Source organism: Enhydra lutris, unplaced genomic scaffold (genome assembly GCF_002288905.1).
Source record: "Enhydra lutris kenyoni isolate GAN:26980312 unplaced genomic scaffold, ASM228890v2 scaffoldscaffold95, whole genome shotgun sequence".
Classification (NCBI taxonomy): domain Eukaryota; kingdom Metazoa; phylum Chordata; class Mammalia; order Carnivora; family Mustelidae; genus Enhydra; species Enhydra lutris.
Window position 1 is genome coordinate 310,693 of NW_019154179.1, and position 14,669 is coordinate 325,361.

The window sequence follows — 14,669 nt, forward strand, 5'->3', positions numbered from 1 at the left end:
GGAGCGATGTCCCTCAGCGGAACAGACTTTTAAAAGTCCCGATTTTGTGCTCCGTTGCTCCGCAGCTTGCCGGGAGCCGGCCCCTCCCCCCGCGGTCTATCTTCCCATCGCTTTGGATTCACTTCTCCGCCACTCCTACCTTTCAGAAAGTGGTTGATTTTCTGTTTCTAGAGTTGCTGTTCTTCTTCTCTTCGATCTCCCGTTGGATTTGTAGGTGTTTGCAATCTTTAGATAAGCTATCTAGCTGATCTCCCGCTACCTGAAGTAGTCTCAGCCTGCTACTTCTCCGCCATCTTGACTCCTTCAGAACCTGAGTAGCTTTAAAGGCTCCTGTCAGCTGGGAAGTGGGGACATAGATATGAGAAGGAAGGAGGAGGTGGCAGTGGAGAACAGGAGGAGTGGAGGAGTGGAGAACAGAGGCATGGAGGGAACCTGGGGGGTTGGGAATGGGCACTGCCTGAAGAGGAATGGTGCCCTGACCCTGGTAACTGCTGGGAGGTAGCAGACGCTGGTTAGCAGGGGAGATGGATGAGAATTTGGAAATCTCAGTGGATTCAAAACAGGAAAATGAATGGCAGGGCATTACTGGGGTGGAGCACTGATGCGGTCCGAGTTCAGTTAGGAGGGACTTGGAAACCCTAGTAAGAGCATCGGTGAAATGGCGCCCAGCCTGGGAGATTCAGCTTCTTACTCTAATCAACACTCAGTAAATACCAGCACTGAGTGCCAGAGTAATGGGGGGGAGAGTAGGGAGGTCATATAATCCCCAATCGTGGTTAAAAGAAGAATAAAACTATGGTAATAAATGGACTTAAGATAAAATTTAATTAAACATCTAATATTTAGAAACAATCATTATTTAAAGTATGAAAAGAATACAAGTATGATGTTTTAGTTACTCTAAACTTTGTAAAATTTGAAATGTCTCTCAAAACTCCTACCTGTGAAAATCATCTGTTAACTAATTTCTCATTTTCATTGAGTACTCTCTTCTAAATATTAGAATGGGAGAAGAGCTGGGCAGAGATGCAGTGTCTCTTGTTTGTGCCTGCTCGTCCCTTCCCTGACTGGATTATTCTCCCTCCACAGTCCTGACCCCAGCCCTCAGTTACCCCCTCACCTTTGCTCTTGTCTGTGATGGGCCTCTGGTTTTCCACACATCATTGATACAAGGCAGCATGTTTTGGTTACTCTGTAGGATTGCCATGCAGTAGAGGCCATAAGATAATAGTTAAGAACACTCTTTAGTAGAGCTACTTGAATTCAAATCTTAGTAATAATCTTGAGGGGCACCTGGGTGGCTCAGTTGGCTAAGCATCTGCCTTTGGCTCAGGTCATGATCTTGGGGTGCCAGGATCAAGCCTTGCATTGGGCTCTCTGCTCAGCTACCTTTCCCTTTCTTCCTTTCCTTCTGCCTCTTCCCCTGTTTGTGCAAATACTTTCTCTCTCTCAAATAAATAACATCTTAAAAAAAAAACTTGGTAATCTTGTATACTTAGTGTCTCTGAATATCATTTTCTTATCTGTAGAAGGAGATAGTAAGAATAAAAAACATTGCCAGGGATTAGGAGAGTTTCAGATACATAAGTAAGCCCTCAATAAGTATCAATTATTTCTTCTTCTAGATAAAGTATCTCTAACAGATGATTTCACTAGCTTTTAGTTTTTCATTAAACCGATAAATCAAGTTATTTGCCTCTGGATAATGGAGAGTTGTTAGTTAGTAGGTCTTGTGCCTTAAACAAGATGGCAAAGAGGGAAGGATAGAGGGAATCCGTGAGGACAAATCCTCTAGAGAGGTTTACCCACAGCAGGCTGTGTTACAATTGTTGAGTTCTTTCTTGCGCTCTATTGACATATCAAATGGTTTTGATACAGATACGTTATTTTCTAGTTTATGAAACCTTTTTTTTTTTTAAGATTTTATTTATATATTTGACAGAGACACAACGAGAGAGGGAACACAAGTGGGGGAGGGGGCGTGGGGCGTGTGGGAGAGGGAGAAGCAGGCTCCCTGCTGAGCAGACACTGAGATGGGACTCTATCCCAGGATGACCTGAGCTGAAGGCAGATGCTTAAGGACTGAGCCACCCAGGCGCCCCTAGTTTATGAACCTTTAATTGTTGAGAGTGCCAGGAAGCAAAACAGTGTTGATGAAGACACATTTAAGGAGGAATCAGACCTGTAGTTCACCAAGTAAATAACCTTTCCAGTGCCTTCGCTGGTCAGTTGCCATGGGGGCAAGAATGACTTCTTGAGAAAGGGGTAGAAAAGTGAAATTTCCCATTTTCTATAACTGTAATGCATTCTCCCAGGAATCCTTTTGCGATCACTCTGCTATAATTTAGTTTAAGTGGCACTCTGTAGAAAGCTGAAAAGCTCTACTTTGCAAGCAAGTAGCAATCAAAGGGATAAATTCTTTTCTCTTTGAAAATAGAGTGAAATCACTTCCAATCTGATCTTTGCAACCCAATGCCTGCTGATAATGGGAGCATAAACACATTAGGCACCAAAGAAGAATGGCATCTGGATGCTGAGATGGGATCAGAAGAGCCAGAATAAACACAAGCTGCCATCAGGGAGGCTGAATTCCATCATATCACATCACGTTCAAGCATAATTCAGGCTAGTCATACACTGATGTGAGTAAAATCAGTTTTTGTTTGCAGTTTTCACATTTTAGACCTGCCCCCCCTTCGCCCCCATCCTTGACTGGTTATAATATATAAATCAAGCCACAGCTGATAGTGATTTGCTTTCTTTATCTGGAAAAGGCCTTTGACTCTGGTTCTGACTTGGCTTCATTGGCCTGATCTTCATCACAAGCACTTTCTATAATTCCCACAACAACATTAACTCCAGTTGTTGTGTGTGTGTTTTTTTCCCCCTGCATATACATATCACAATAGTTCTTTCATTACATGATCACAAATTATATGCAGTCACCCGTCTATGCTTCATGAAAGCAATACATTTTAAAGAAAAGAGAGGCTATTTAAAGCAAGATCAGAGGCTACAGTTTATCTTATTTACAGTTTGGCTTAAAGATTGGTATTTAAGTTAATATCATACCACATGTGGTAATCCTGCAAAGTGCTACATATTTTTATTTATGCTTAAGGGACTACAGCAAAATCCCCCTTTCAGTATGTTATCTTGCATTATTTACTCAGTGATAAATGACATTGCCTCGCAGGTATGAGTTTTGCAATGAAAGACCCTATTGTAGCATATATTTGTACTGGAAGGGGGGGCAGTGCAGTCTGTTAGAATTAGGGTTCCAGAGGGAATTTAAACTCTGAATATTCTGGTACCTGTTCAGTTAAAACATATAGCTTAATGTTGTTTTAACACTGCATTTTTACTCAAAGTAGAACAAAAATAAATGGAAATGAACAAAAGTTAAAATGCTAGAAACCAAATAAAATGAAGGCATGTTGGCATAGCCTAAACTCAAAGATCAAAACTATAGCAGAGATAAAGGTGATTATCTGATTGGCTTGTTTCTGCTGTTTAAAAATAACTTCAACCTTGTCTGTTACGTGTTTCAGACACTGGTGAACCATTTCTATCAGATTGGTGACATATAAAAATGAGGAGCCGAAAGAAAAGTTCTGAGGGGCCAGTTTAATAATCACTCAAACCTTTGAGTAGAAAACCTGTTCCGTGCTATGTCAGTGGGTCCATGAGTCATGAGGATTTCTACTGAGTAGGGAAAGAGCCATTTATTTTGGAGAGTGTTAATCTTTTAGAGTTTGTATTTGTTTTGAAATATAAATAAAAATTTAAAAATAAATAAGAGGAAATAACCAATTTTGAATCAAGTGGAAATTACTTCAGGCTCCGCTCATTCAGAAATTTGGAGAATTTAAGCAGCTGCTGTTTTACTAAGTACAAAAATATAAGGAGACTTTATAGCAAATTATTATAATATAAATAATATCTTAGGATTAATATATTTGAGGCCAATGTGCTCCCCCAAATTCACTTAACACTTAAAAGATAACTATTCCATGGGGCGCCTGGGTGGCTCAGTGGGTAAAATCCTCTGCCTTCAGCTCGGGTCATGATCCCAGGGTCCTGGGATCGAGCCCCACATCCGGCTCTCCGCTTGGTGGGGAGTCTGCTTCCCCCTCTCTCTCTCTGCCTGCCTCTCTGCCTACTTGTGATCTCTCTCTCTGTCAAATAAATAATAAAATCTTTAAAAAAAAAAAAAAGATAACCATTCCATTATTTTCTGGGCCTCCATTATTTCTGATGAGAAATTAAGTGTTATTCTGATGAGAATCCAGCTGTTATTTGTATCTTTTTCTTCCTGCATGTAATGTCATTTTGTACTTGCTATTTTCAGGCTTTTATCCTTATTTTTGGTTTTTGGCAGTTTGACTGTTGTACCTAGGTGTGGTTTCCTTTGCATTTGTCTTGCTTGGGTTTGTTCTCAGAGTCTTGGATCTTTACATTTGTATCTCTCACATTTGAAAAATCTTAGCTATTCTAAAAACAGGTAGTTTCTTTTCCAATACGTTCAGATTTACCAAGAGATTTGCAAAGGTAGTATAGAGTTCCCATATATGTATGACCCAGCCTCCCCCAGTATTAACATGTTACATAATCATGTCATATTTGTGAAATTATAGAAGTAAATGGCAAAATGCTACTAAGAACAGTTTTTCCACTAGTGCCACCCCCCCTTTTTTTCCCCTGTTTTAGGATCCAGTCTACAATACCACATTACATTTTATCATACCCCCAAATCTCCCTCAATCTGTAACAGTTTTTCAGATTTTACTTGCTTTTCATTGACTTGACATTTTTGAAGAATACTGGCCAAATATTTTTTAGAATGACCTTCAATGTGGGTTTGTCAGATGTTTTCTAAACCTTAAACTGAGGTTATGGATTTGGGGAAGAAATACTACAGAGGTAAGCTGCCTTTCTCATTGATGGAATCATATCAGGGGATAACGATACCAACATGGTTTATCCCTGGTGATAGTAACCTTGATAATGTGGTTAAGTTTATGTCTGCCAGATTTCACTACTCTAAACTTAGTATTTTTCCTTTCTTTTCTCTATTCTTTGGAAGCAAGTTACTAAGTACAGCTCATACTCAAAGGGAAGGAAATTAAGCCCTACCTGCCTTTTGGAAGAGGTCATATCTACTTATTATTTGGAATTCTTGAAGGAAGGTGTACCCTCCCTCCCCATTTATCAATCATTTGTTTTTATCAGAATAGAGTTATAAGTTATTTATTTCATTCTTTAATTCTAATCCAATTCCATCATTATTTTCTAGCTCAGATTGTTTGTCTTTGGCCGTTAGAAGCTCCTACAGTTAGTTCTTGTGTCTTTTTTAGATGCCCAGTCCCCACACCTCACCTGTTCTTTTGTTTTGTTTTTGTTTTTTGTTTTTTAACTTTCTTCTTTTTTGGGCCTATCTGATGCTCTGGGCTCATCTTGCATTTTCCCTGCCACACTCCTAGAATCAGCCCTTTCTCCACGGAGGCCTGGTTCCTTTCATTGGAAAATGGTATTTAGGAACCATTATCTTGGTGCTGGTTGTTCTCAGTCTCATTATTTTTTAACATATTTTTTACTGCAGCATTCTTGCTCATCTGAGCTTCTTGGATTTAAGTTCTGTGTATGTTAAACCTTTGTTGCATAGGTACCTGCAGCTTTATTCATTGATTTCACACTTTTTCTCTCTGTTCTTCAGATTGTGTAATTGCTATATAAATATTTTCAAGATCACTTACTCTTTCTTCTGTAATGTCTAGTTTGCTAGTAACGTCAGTGAATTTTTAATTTCAGATATAGTATTTTTCAGTTCTTAGAATTTCCCTTATTTTTTTTTCGGCAATTTCTGTTTCTCTGCTGAGTTTTCCTTAGTTCATTCATTATAGCATTTATGTCCTTAATTATAATACTAATATACTATATTAAATTCCTTGTTTACTAATTCTGATATTTGGGTCCACTCAAGTCAGTTTCCATTGATTGCTTTTTCTTTAAGTATGGGTCATATTTTCTTACTTCTTTTTATATCTAGTAATTTTTTACTTTATCGTAGACATTGTTATTGCTACTTTAATAGAACCTGGATTTATGTTCCTGTGAAGAGTATTAATGTCGTTCATTAGCAGACATTTAATTCCAGTGAACTCAAACTTCCACCTTTACCTTCCCTGCAGTGGGCAGCAACAGGAATCCTAGTTCAGTATATTTAGCCGTACTTGGACTATTTGGTCTCCCCCTATGGTTCAGGGTTTCATTAGAAAATTGGGCAGTATATATGCAGGTATGGGGCTCATAACTTTTCTGAAGTTTTCCTTCTTTACCATCCAGGTGCTGAGTCAGTCCTGAACTCTGTTCTCTGATTTTTTAGCCCCTAAGATTGTAGGTTTCAGTCTGAATTTTAGCCGCACATGGCCTACTAGAGCATGCCCTCAGATGAAAAGCTATGACACAGGAAACTCAGTGCCATTCCCTTCTCCCAAGTGTCAACTCCCTACAGTTTTTGTCAGCTTTTTGCCCACTCTCATGTGCCTTCAGATTTTTGTTGTTGTCTGGAGTTTATAAGTGCTGCCAGTAGGAGAATTGGTCTGATATAAGTTACTCTGCTATTACCAGAAGTGGTATTCTCCTTCATTTAAGAGGAAGAATAATATTAATTAAGTGATCAAACAAAAAATGTAAAATGAAAACTATTGTACTGTGAAAAAGTACTCAATGCTATGAGATCTAATGATAGGGAAATTGACTTAATCAATGAGGTCAGGAAAGATTTCCTCGAGGACATGGTCAAGGGAGAGAAAGTTAATAAAGAGAATAGAAGAGGATTCCACATATTTGTTGAATGAATGGGTAATATGGTCCAGCTTTCTCTGCATCTTGGCTTCTTTCTTTGCCAGTATTCTTATCCTCTCCATCTTTTTTTTTTTTTTTTAAAGGTTTTATTTATTTAGGGCGCCTGGGTGGCTCAGTTGGCCAAGCAACTGCCTTTGGCTCAGATCATGATTCTGGAGTCCCGGGATCAAGCCCCACATTAGGCTCCCTGCTCGGCGAGGAGTCTGCTTCTTCTTCTGACCTCTCCCCTCTCATGATCTCTCTCTCTCTCAGATAAATAAAATAAATCTTAAAAGAAAAAAGATTTTATTTATTTATTAGAGAGAGAGAGAGATCACAAGCTGGGGAGAGGGGTAAAGGGAGAAGCAGACTTCCCACTGAGCAGGGAGCCTGATGCGGGACTCGATCCCAGGACCCCAGGATCATGACCTGAGCGGAAGGCAGACGCTTAACTGACTGAGCCACCCAGGTGCCCCCTCTCAGTCTTTAATCATCTCTCTAGGCTTTTGTGATGATGAAAGGGAGTGTAGCTATGGTGCCTATATAGTGATACAGCAAAGTATGTCCTACATGAACACTGTTTAAGCCAGGGGACTTGTGAGTGTGGACCAAGTGTGGACCATTTAATTGGTAAAGCAGAGTTCGTGGGTTTCTGGTCAGTATGATTAACTGAATTATAAGGAAATCCGCCTTCCCACTTCAAGTATTTAGAAATGCTGGATAAAGTACAACGACATACACACACACCTATGAACACATACACAAATTCACAACAGGGAGGAGTTATCCTACTTGACCAAAACGGAGGTCAATCCTGACCGAAGTCAGGATGATGAACAGGAGCCTAACCTGAGAGGTTGTGACAGAGGAATGAGAACAGGCTTAAATAGCTGGGTGCCCAGGGGGTGGGAAGTATTGGGGAGGGGTCAGGGCCCTGATATCTATTCAAGGAAGAGGTACCTGGCTGTAGACCTAGCATATGTGGAGACTGAAACTGAGTTATCTGTGTAAAGCTAGAGGCCATGAAGGGGTGACTGGAGAAAGATAATTCTGTCACACTGTTTCAGTAGAGAGGCAAGGAGATTTGCTATGTCCTCAGAGTTATACACAGAAAGAATTCCTCAGGCTGAAGGAGCACACTGAATCTTGAGCAAGCCAAATAAAAATAAATCCACATTTAGATACATTGAAACAATAGATCATCAAAGATAATGAAAAAATATAAACGCTATTGGGGAAAAAAACATACTGATCAAGAAATGCAGATTGATACCAAACTTCTTATCAGGAAAAAGAGATGTGAGAATATAGTCATGGATTCAAGGTACTAAATGAAAATAACCATCAGCCTAAAAATCTGCTTAAGTAAAAAGGAAATTATATTTTCCCTAAATGACCGTAATAGTATCTGCCATCTCACAGGCTACTCTCCAGTGCAACCTAGTGACTCCCCCATTAAGACGTGAACTTGAGTTCCCTGTCCTTGAATCTGGACTAGCTAGCTGTACAACTCTTTTGAAACCAATAGAATGTAGTTGACTTTTGAGGCTAGGTTAGAAGTCCTTTGGGACACTTGCTTTGGGATCCACCAGTTGCCATATAAAGTGTCCAACTATTCTTAGGCTTCCATGTTAGAGAGGCTTTGTGTAGCTACTCTGGTCATCAGAACCCCCAGATAAGCCCACTTCTAGCTGAGTACCACTGAGTGCCATAGTCATATTCATAAGATGCCACAGCTGAGTGTTACCCAAATTCCTGACCCACAGAATATAATCAAATGGTTGCTGTTTGAAGCCACAAAGTTTTGGGTTAATATGTCAGGTAGCAGTAGTTAACTAGAACAGAATCAAACCCTGATAGAAGGAATGGACTGGATGAATCAGTCATGAGAAAGGAAGCTGGTAAATAAATATACACAAGTATTGACTTTGTTTTTTCTAAGTTGGGTGAGGGTTGTTAAAAACAATGTGATACTGAGACATTGGCAACAATAATCTGGATGCGGATGACGGGAAAAGGCGAAACTGATGATAAAACTTTCTAGGGTCTTTGTATTATTCAAAAGACTACTAGAGATTGACCTGAAGTAGACATGTCAAAGAAAATAAATGGATTGTTTAACTGATGAAACAGTACAGGGAAAAAAACAACTGGGAAATAATGTAACAAAAAGCAGAAAAAGTAAAAGCTAAGTAGCAAAGAAAATCATAGTAGATGGAAAACACAAAATAATTGGCTGAGAGATCAGTGCTATTACAACAGCAATCATAAATTAAATAAATTTACTTCAGTTATTAAAAATGATAATTATATTTTTAAAATGCAGCCAAATGTTGCTTTAAAAAGATATCCAAGGCAAAACAACCCAGAGAAGTTAATACTAAAAACAAAATGATAGAAAAGATATCAGGAACAAAATAAACCAAAAGAAAGCAGGTGTGACAATACCAATCTTAGGCCAAATGGAATTTCTAGGTGTTTCATCCAGCAAACACTTACCCATGTGCACCAGGAGACATATATAAGGGTGTTCATTGCAGCATGGTTTGTAATAATGAAAAAATTAAAAGAATTTAAATATTAGCAGGGAAATGCATAGACAAATTGTAGTAGAATATTTGTATAGGGACACTAAGCAGCAGTTAAAGGAAACGAACTAGATTTATGTGCATCTGTATGGCTGTATTTCAAAACCATTGCTTGAAAGAAGTAACTTACAGAATAATATGTCAGTGTGACACTTCTAAATACAAAATAACACATTTGTACCTCTAAGATTCCTTCTAGTTCTGAAATTATTTTATCAGATTTCACAGTAATAAGCTATGTTCCTATGATTATATGGATTTGAATGTCTGAGGAGCTATGCCCAGAAACAGTGTACTTTTCAGTAAGTGAACTGGCAGTCATTAAGAGCAATCACGGTATCCTACAGAGTGAATACACTTGGAATAGCAGAAAGCTATCTTTCTCTGGACAAGCAGTCTGTAAAATTAAGTATTTTGTAACTACTCATAGTGTGCTCAGTACTATATAGTAAACTTATGTGCAGAATTTCTCCTTTTCCCTTGAGCTGCTTATAGGAAAAGAGATGTGGCTTAGAGTAACAGGTGAAGACATGAGAAGAAAAAATGAGAGCTATTTGGAGGAAGATGTTGGTTAAGCTTGATTTTCTACTAGACCTGTGCAAGTCAGAACCCCTATTCTGTGGATAACTAGAAATTATAAAGGCCCTCAGATGTCAATTCCACAGATAATTACTGAGAACCCGCTATGGATAGGGCGTTCTGCTCACTGTGGTCATGCACACAAAGGTGAATCAGGAATCCCTTGTTGGTTACAGACCATTGGAAGGTACAGGTAGCTGCAAAATGAAGCAGATTAAGTTGAGGGTCATGAGAATGATACACATGGCTTCGTAGCTTGAAAGGAGAATGAAATTGTTCTCTTTAGAGGGATCTGGAATGGCTCTCCAGAGGCTGTTTTACACATTTGTAGATGTGTACATTTCTGTTTGGGTGATTGAAAGTGGCAGGGCGGTTTCTTCACCATGCCCTAACTCTGTTTAGTATTTGATCCTCTCTTCCCCCCCCCTCCTCCTGCCTTTCTCAAGAAAAATACTGCTGTACATTAATTCTTTTGAAGCCTTTAATGGTATTGCTGAGACAATCATTTAAGCATTTAAAATACATACCACGTAGTACACTTATTTTAGAGGCAGCAGTGGTTAGCCACTGGAAACTAACCATTGGCTTTGATAAAGGGAGGGATTTTATATGTTATGGCTTATGACAGAGAATGGAAAAATGCTTCAGCGAGACAGGCTGGAATTTTAAATTGGAGCACAATAATAGCAAAAAGTGCTGAAGTCAACAGACTGCTCAGAAATATGGTTACTATTTGCTGAGAGAGGCCTTACAAGATGGCCACGTACAAGCATTTGGAACCACAGTTAGTTCAGTTCTTCCTTAAATGTGGGATTGTGACCCTGACTGAGGTCAGTGACAGTTGTATACCTGCAGAGAAAGGAGATTCAGGTCATCCAAGAATCCAAGGCAAGGAGGAAATGGGTGTAATAAGCAGCGAGTTGTGACAGACTTCCACATTATACATAACTTAGGCTGGAAGCCATGCGAGGTGACCGTGATCTGAATCTTCTGGGGCTGGCCTAAAAATTCTCCTTTCCCCCACAAAACTATTAGAATATGAATTGAGTCTAGTCCACACAACTTGAAGACAGTAGACAAGGTAGAATGAGAATAGAGAAGACAGTCTTATGAGGTGACATTTGATGTATGACTTGGACAGTATGAGGAAAATGGCCCCAAGAGCTGGAGGATGAGAATTCTTCTTCTTTTTTTTCTTCTCCTCCTCCTCCTCCTCCTCCTCCTCCTCCTCCTTCTTCTTCTTCTTCTTCTTCCTTCTTCTTCTTCTTCTTCTTTTTTTTTTTAAGATTTTATTTATTTATTTGACAGAGAGAGAGAGACAGGGAGAGAGGGAATACAAGCAGGGGGAGTGGGAGAGGGAGAAGCAGGCTCCCTGCTGAGCAGGGAGCCCAGTGCAGGGCTCAGTCCCAAGACCCTGGGATCAGGACCTTAGCTAAAGGCAGATGCTTAACTAACTGAGCCACCCAGGAGCCCCTGGAGGATGAGAATTCTAAGGGAAGAACCCGCAAGGAGGAAAGCATCAGAAATGAGTGGCCTTGCCAGATTGCTTTACCTCTCTGGTCCTCTTTGTCATCATTGGTAAAAGTAGAGAGTTGGACTAAGTGAGCCCTAAGGAATTTGTGAGCTCCAAAATGCAAAGAAATAAGACTTAGTTAACATGGGCAACAGGGCTAAATGTTTTTGTTTGTTTTCTCCTGGTTTAATTGAGATATAATTGACATATAACCTTGTATTAGTTTAAGGTATATAACATAATGCTTTAATAGATGGAAGTACTGCAGTGTTTGTTTTGGAAGATGGTAGCCCTGGGGGGTGTTTGAAACATTAGGAACAGGATGGAAACGTTGAGAGGAAGTAAATGTTGGCAAGACAAACATCTGTCAGATGCAACAAGATTCCAAATTAGTGGGAGAAGATAGTGTTTGGGGGAACAGCTCTTTCTTCTTTCTGATGTTTCCTGTCTTGTGAGGGGAGCTTAATTACTGTAACATTGCTGATCACTTTATTTCTTCTGCCCTAAGGGAGGTGGAGTGGGAAGAAGAAATTGAGCATGTTCTACTCCTTTCAGCTCTTCCCTTTTGCTTTTGGGCAGCAATCCTGACCTTAGAGGGCTTTTCTCCTTACTTCTCCAGGCCCTAATTCTTGGCCAGGAATGGTACCGTCTCCTCTGGGAGCTTTGACCTGATCCAGTGTTTCTTGTGATCCTGTGGGTAAATGTTTTGAATTTGGGGATTCAATTTTCATGTACCTTTGGCTGCCACGCTGAATCATACTGTCCAATTTAGCCTTCGTCAGTTATGATGGTGATATTTTGGTATCTTTCTGCCACATCCTCGTCTTAGTTTTTGGTTATGTTCAGAATTTGGATGGGCAAGAAGAGGGCCATTTCAGACCCCTAAAGCTAGGATTCAACAGGAAAGGAATTAGCTTTGTTGAGAAGGGATATTGTTTCCTTTGAATCCGATGGGAGAAGGCAGTAGTTGTGAAGAACTACAGATACTTGAGCTGTGATGGAGTTTCAGAGATTTGAAATCATCTCAGTAAAGTAGGAGGGCAAATAATCAACGGAGAATGAGTCAGCAGGCGTGGAACTGGAAAGTTAAGAGAAGAAAAGAGTGTGGGGGGTGTATTTAAGAATCTACTGAAGAGAAGAAAACTGTTGCCAGTTAGGGCGACATGGTGATGTTAACAGGCTTGGATATGGTTGGGGCTTAAAGGCCACCTCATTATCTGCCACCAGTCACAAAAGGGGTGAAAACTGGTCTGTAGAATATGTTTTAGTCTTAAATTATATTAATTTTCACAAACAAATGAAAAGATCTATTAGGGTTAGACAATGAACAGTTATATTGTTACAGAAGCTAAATAGCTCTTCAGACATGGTTTACACAGCCACTAAGTTAACCCTTGTCTCAATGGATTCAGATTTTCTTCTTGTCTGTGTGTGTGTATGTGTGTGTATATACTCAGGTTTAAAAAAAAAAAACCTAAGGTGTTTTTAACCTTACTTTCAACAAAGACTGCATATTAGCAGTGCCCAGCATCAACAGGATGATGTTTTAACATCCGTTGTTTTTCATTACGTAGATATATACCCACTGGCTTTATTGAAGGTTACTGTTCCTTACACGACAAGTTCAATTTCATGCAGAAAAGAAAATACTCTGCTTTCTTCCCTTTGCCCATTGATTCTTCTAGAACCAAGGGGAGTGCCAGCTTCTTTATAAAGTAATCTCAAAGTATTCTTTGCATCCCTGATTTCTCTCAATTCCTATTACTTTAAAAATCAGATTGTGTATTCCCACATGCAGTTTGGTGGAGGGTGGGAGAATAGGGAGTAAGGAAGGATTGCGGGAGGTGATTGCACTTGAACTGGGCGTGGAGAAAGAATAGAATTTGGCAGGTGGTTATGGGTGCATGCCAAGTATGGCACATAGCTTAGTCCAAAGAGTGTGGAGGACTGGGGTCAGATCGTCTTTAGGGAGCAGAGTGTTGAGCAGGCCCTTTGGCTAGTGGACAAGGATGCAAAAGGTATATGGTCTCTACAGTTGGGAAAGTAGCATGAAACAGGATTGGACAAGGCTGCAAGAAGCCAGATTCCCCCCCCCCCCATTTAGGGTAGGTAAGATTTTTCTGAGGAAATAGGCGATAGAGGTGTAGAAAGTGAAAATTCAGTAGGTTTGATTTCTAGAATTAGATTCTAAAAGGAAGAGAAATAAGAGTCTAGCAGACGGACAGATAAAATCTGAGGGGAGGGGAGGAGGAGTTAAACAGAATGAAAAGGGAGAGTTCAGTTCTACTTGAAAAGCAGGTGATACTGTTTTGTAGTTGATACAAGAATACCTCCTGTTATTTAGAAATACAAAAATTATTTTAAATATATCTACTCTCTCAGAGTTGTTATCCCCCCCTTTTTCATTTTTGGTAAAAGAATAAAAAATAACAGCATATGCTGAAAGAAATCAGGTATACAACAGGGACTGAAATAATTTCAAATAATTTTTCTTTTAGGCAGATTGCTATTATAAAATAAGAATACATTTTGATTCAGAACTTTTATGAAGAACTTGGGCATTTTATTACAACATCTGTTTCTACATTTTAATTTCTCCTTTTCCTTTTATAGATATTTGCGTACTTTTTTTTTTTTCCAAATGAGAAGACCTTTTTGTTTGCCACAAGAAGGTTATTATCCAGAATGTTAATGGGTTTTCAGCTATTAAGATGTAATGATATACCTTGAGTATTTAACTATAAATTTGAGAAATCTCCATGAACAATCTCAAAGGAATACTTAGAATGCACTCCTGGTAAATTGGCTCATTTTCCTGTAATTTACTGGAAGTGCTGATATGAGAGCAGTCCTAATGTGAAAAGTACATTAATCCCTGGAGTTACATTTTATGTATTAAATTATTACTCTCAAGGAATAAAACGTATGAGGCCATTTAGCCTTCGTTCACATTTGTTACTTAGAATCACAGTAGAGAAACAGTCACTTATCTCTGATGCACAAAATTAGAAATGATGCATTTAATATCTTTTAAAACAAGAGGCACAGTGATGCTCAGTTATGCCTTTGCATAACAATTGCTGTTTTCCCAAACAAGGGCTGTTCTAGTTAAGAGCAGGATTCTTTGGGCTTTGTGGAGGCTC

General features: G+C 39.3%; 1 protein-coding gene across 4 annotated transcripts in view; it reads left to right on the forward strand.

Moving 5' to 3' along the window:
• Window positions 1-14,669, forward strand: part of LOC111139084 (chromosome unknown C9orf3 homolog) — a 353,105-nt gene that overhangs the window by 25,445 nt on the left and 312,991 nt on the right. The gene's annotated exons all lie outside the window — the stretch shown is intronic.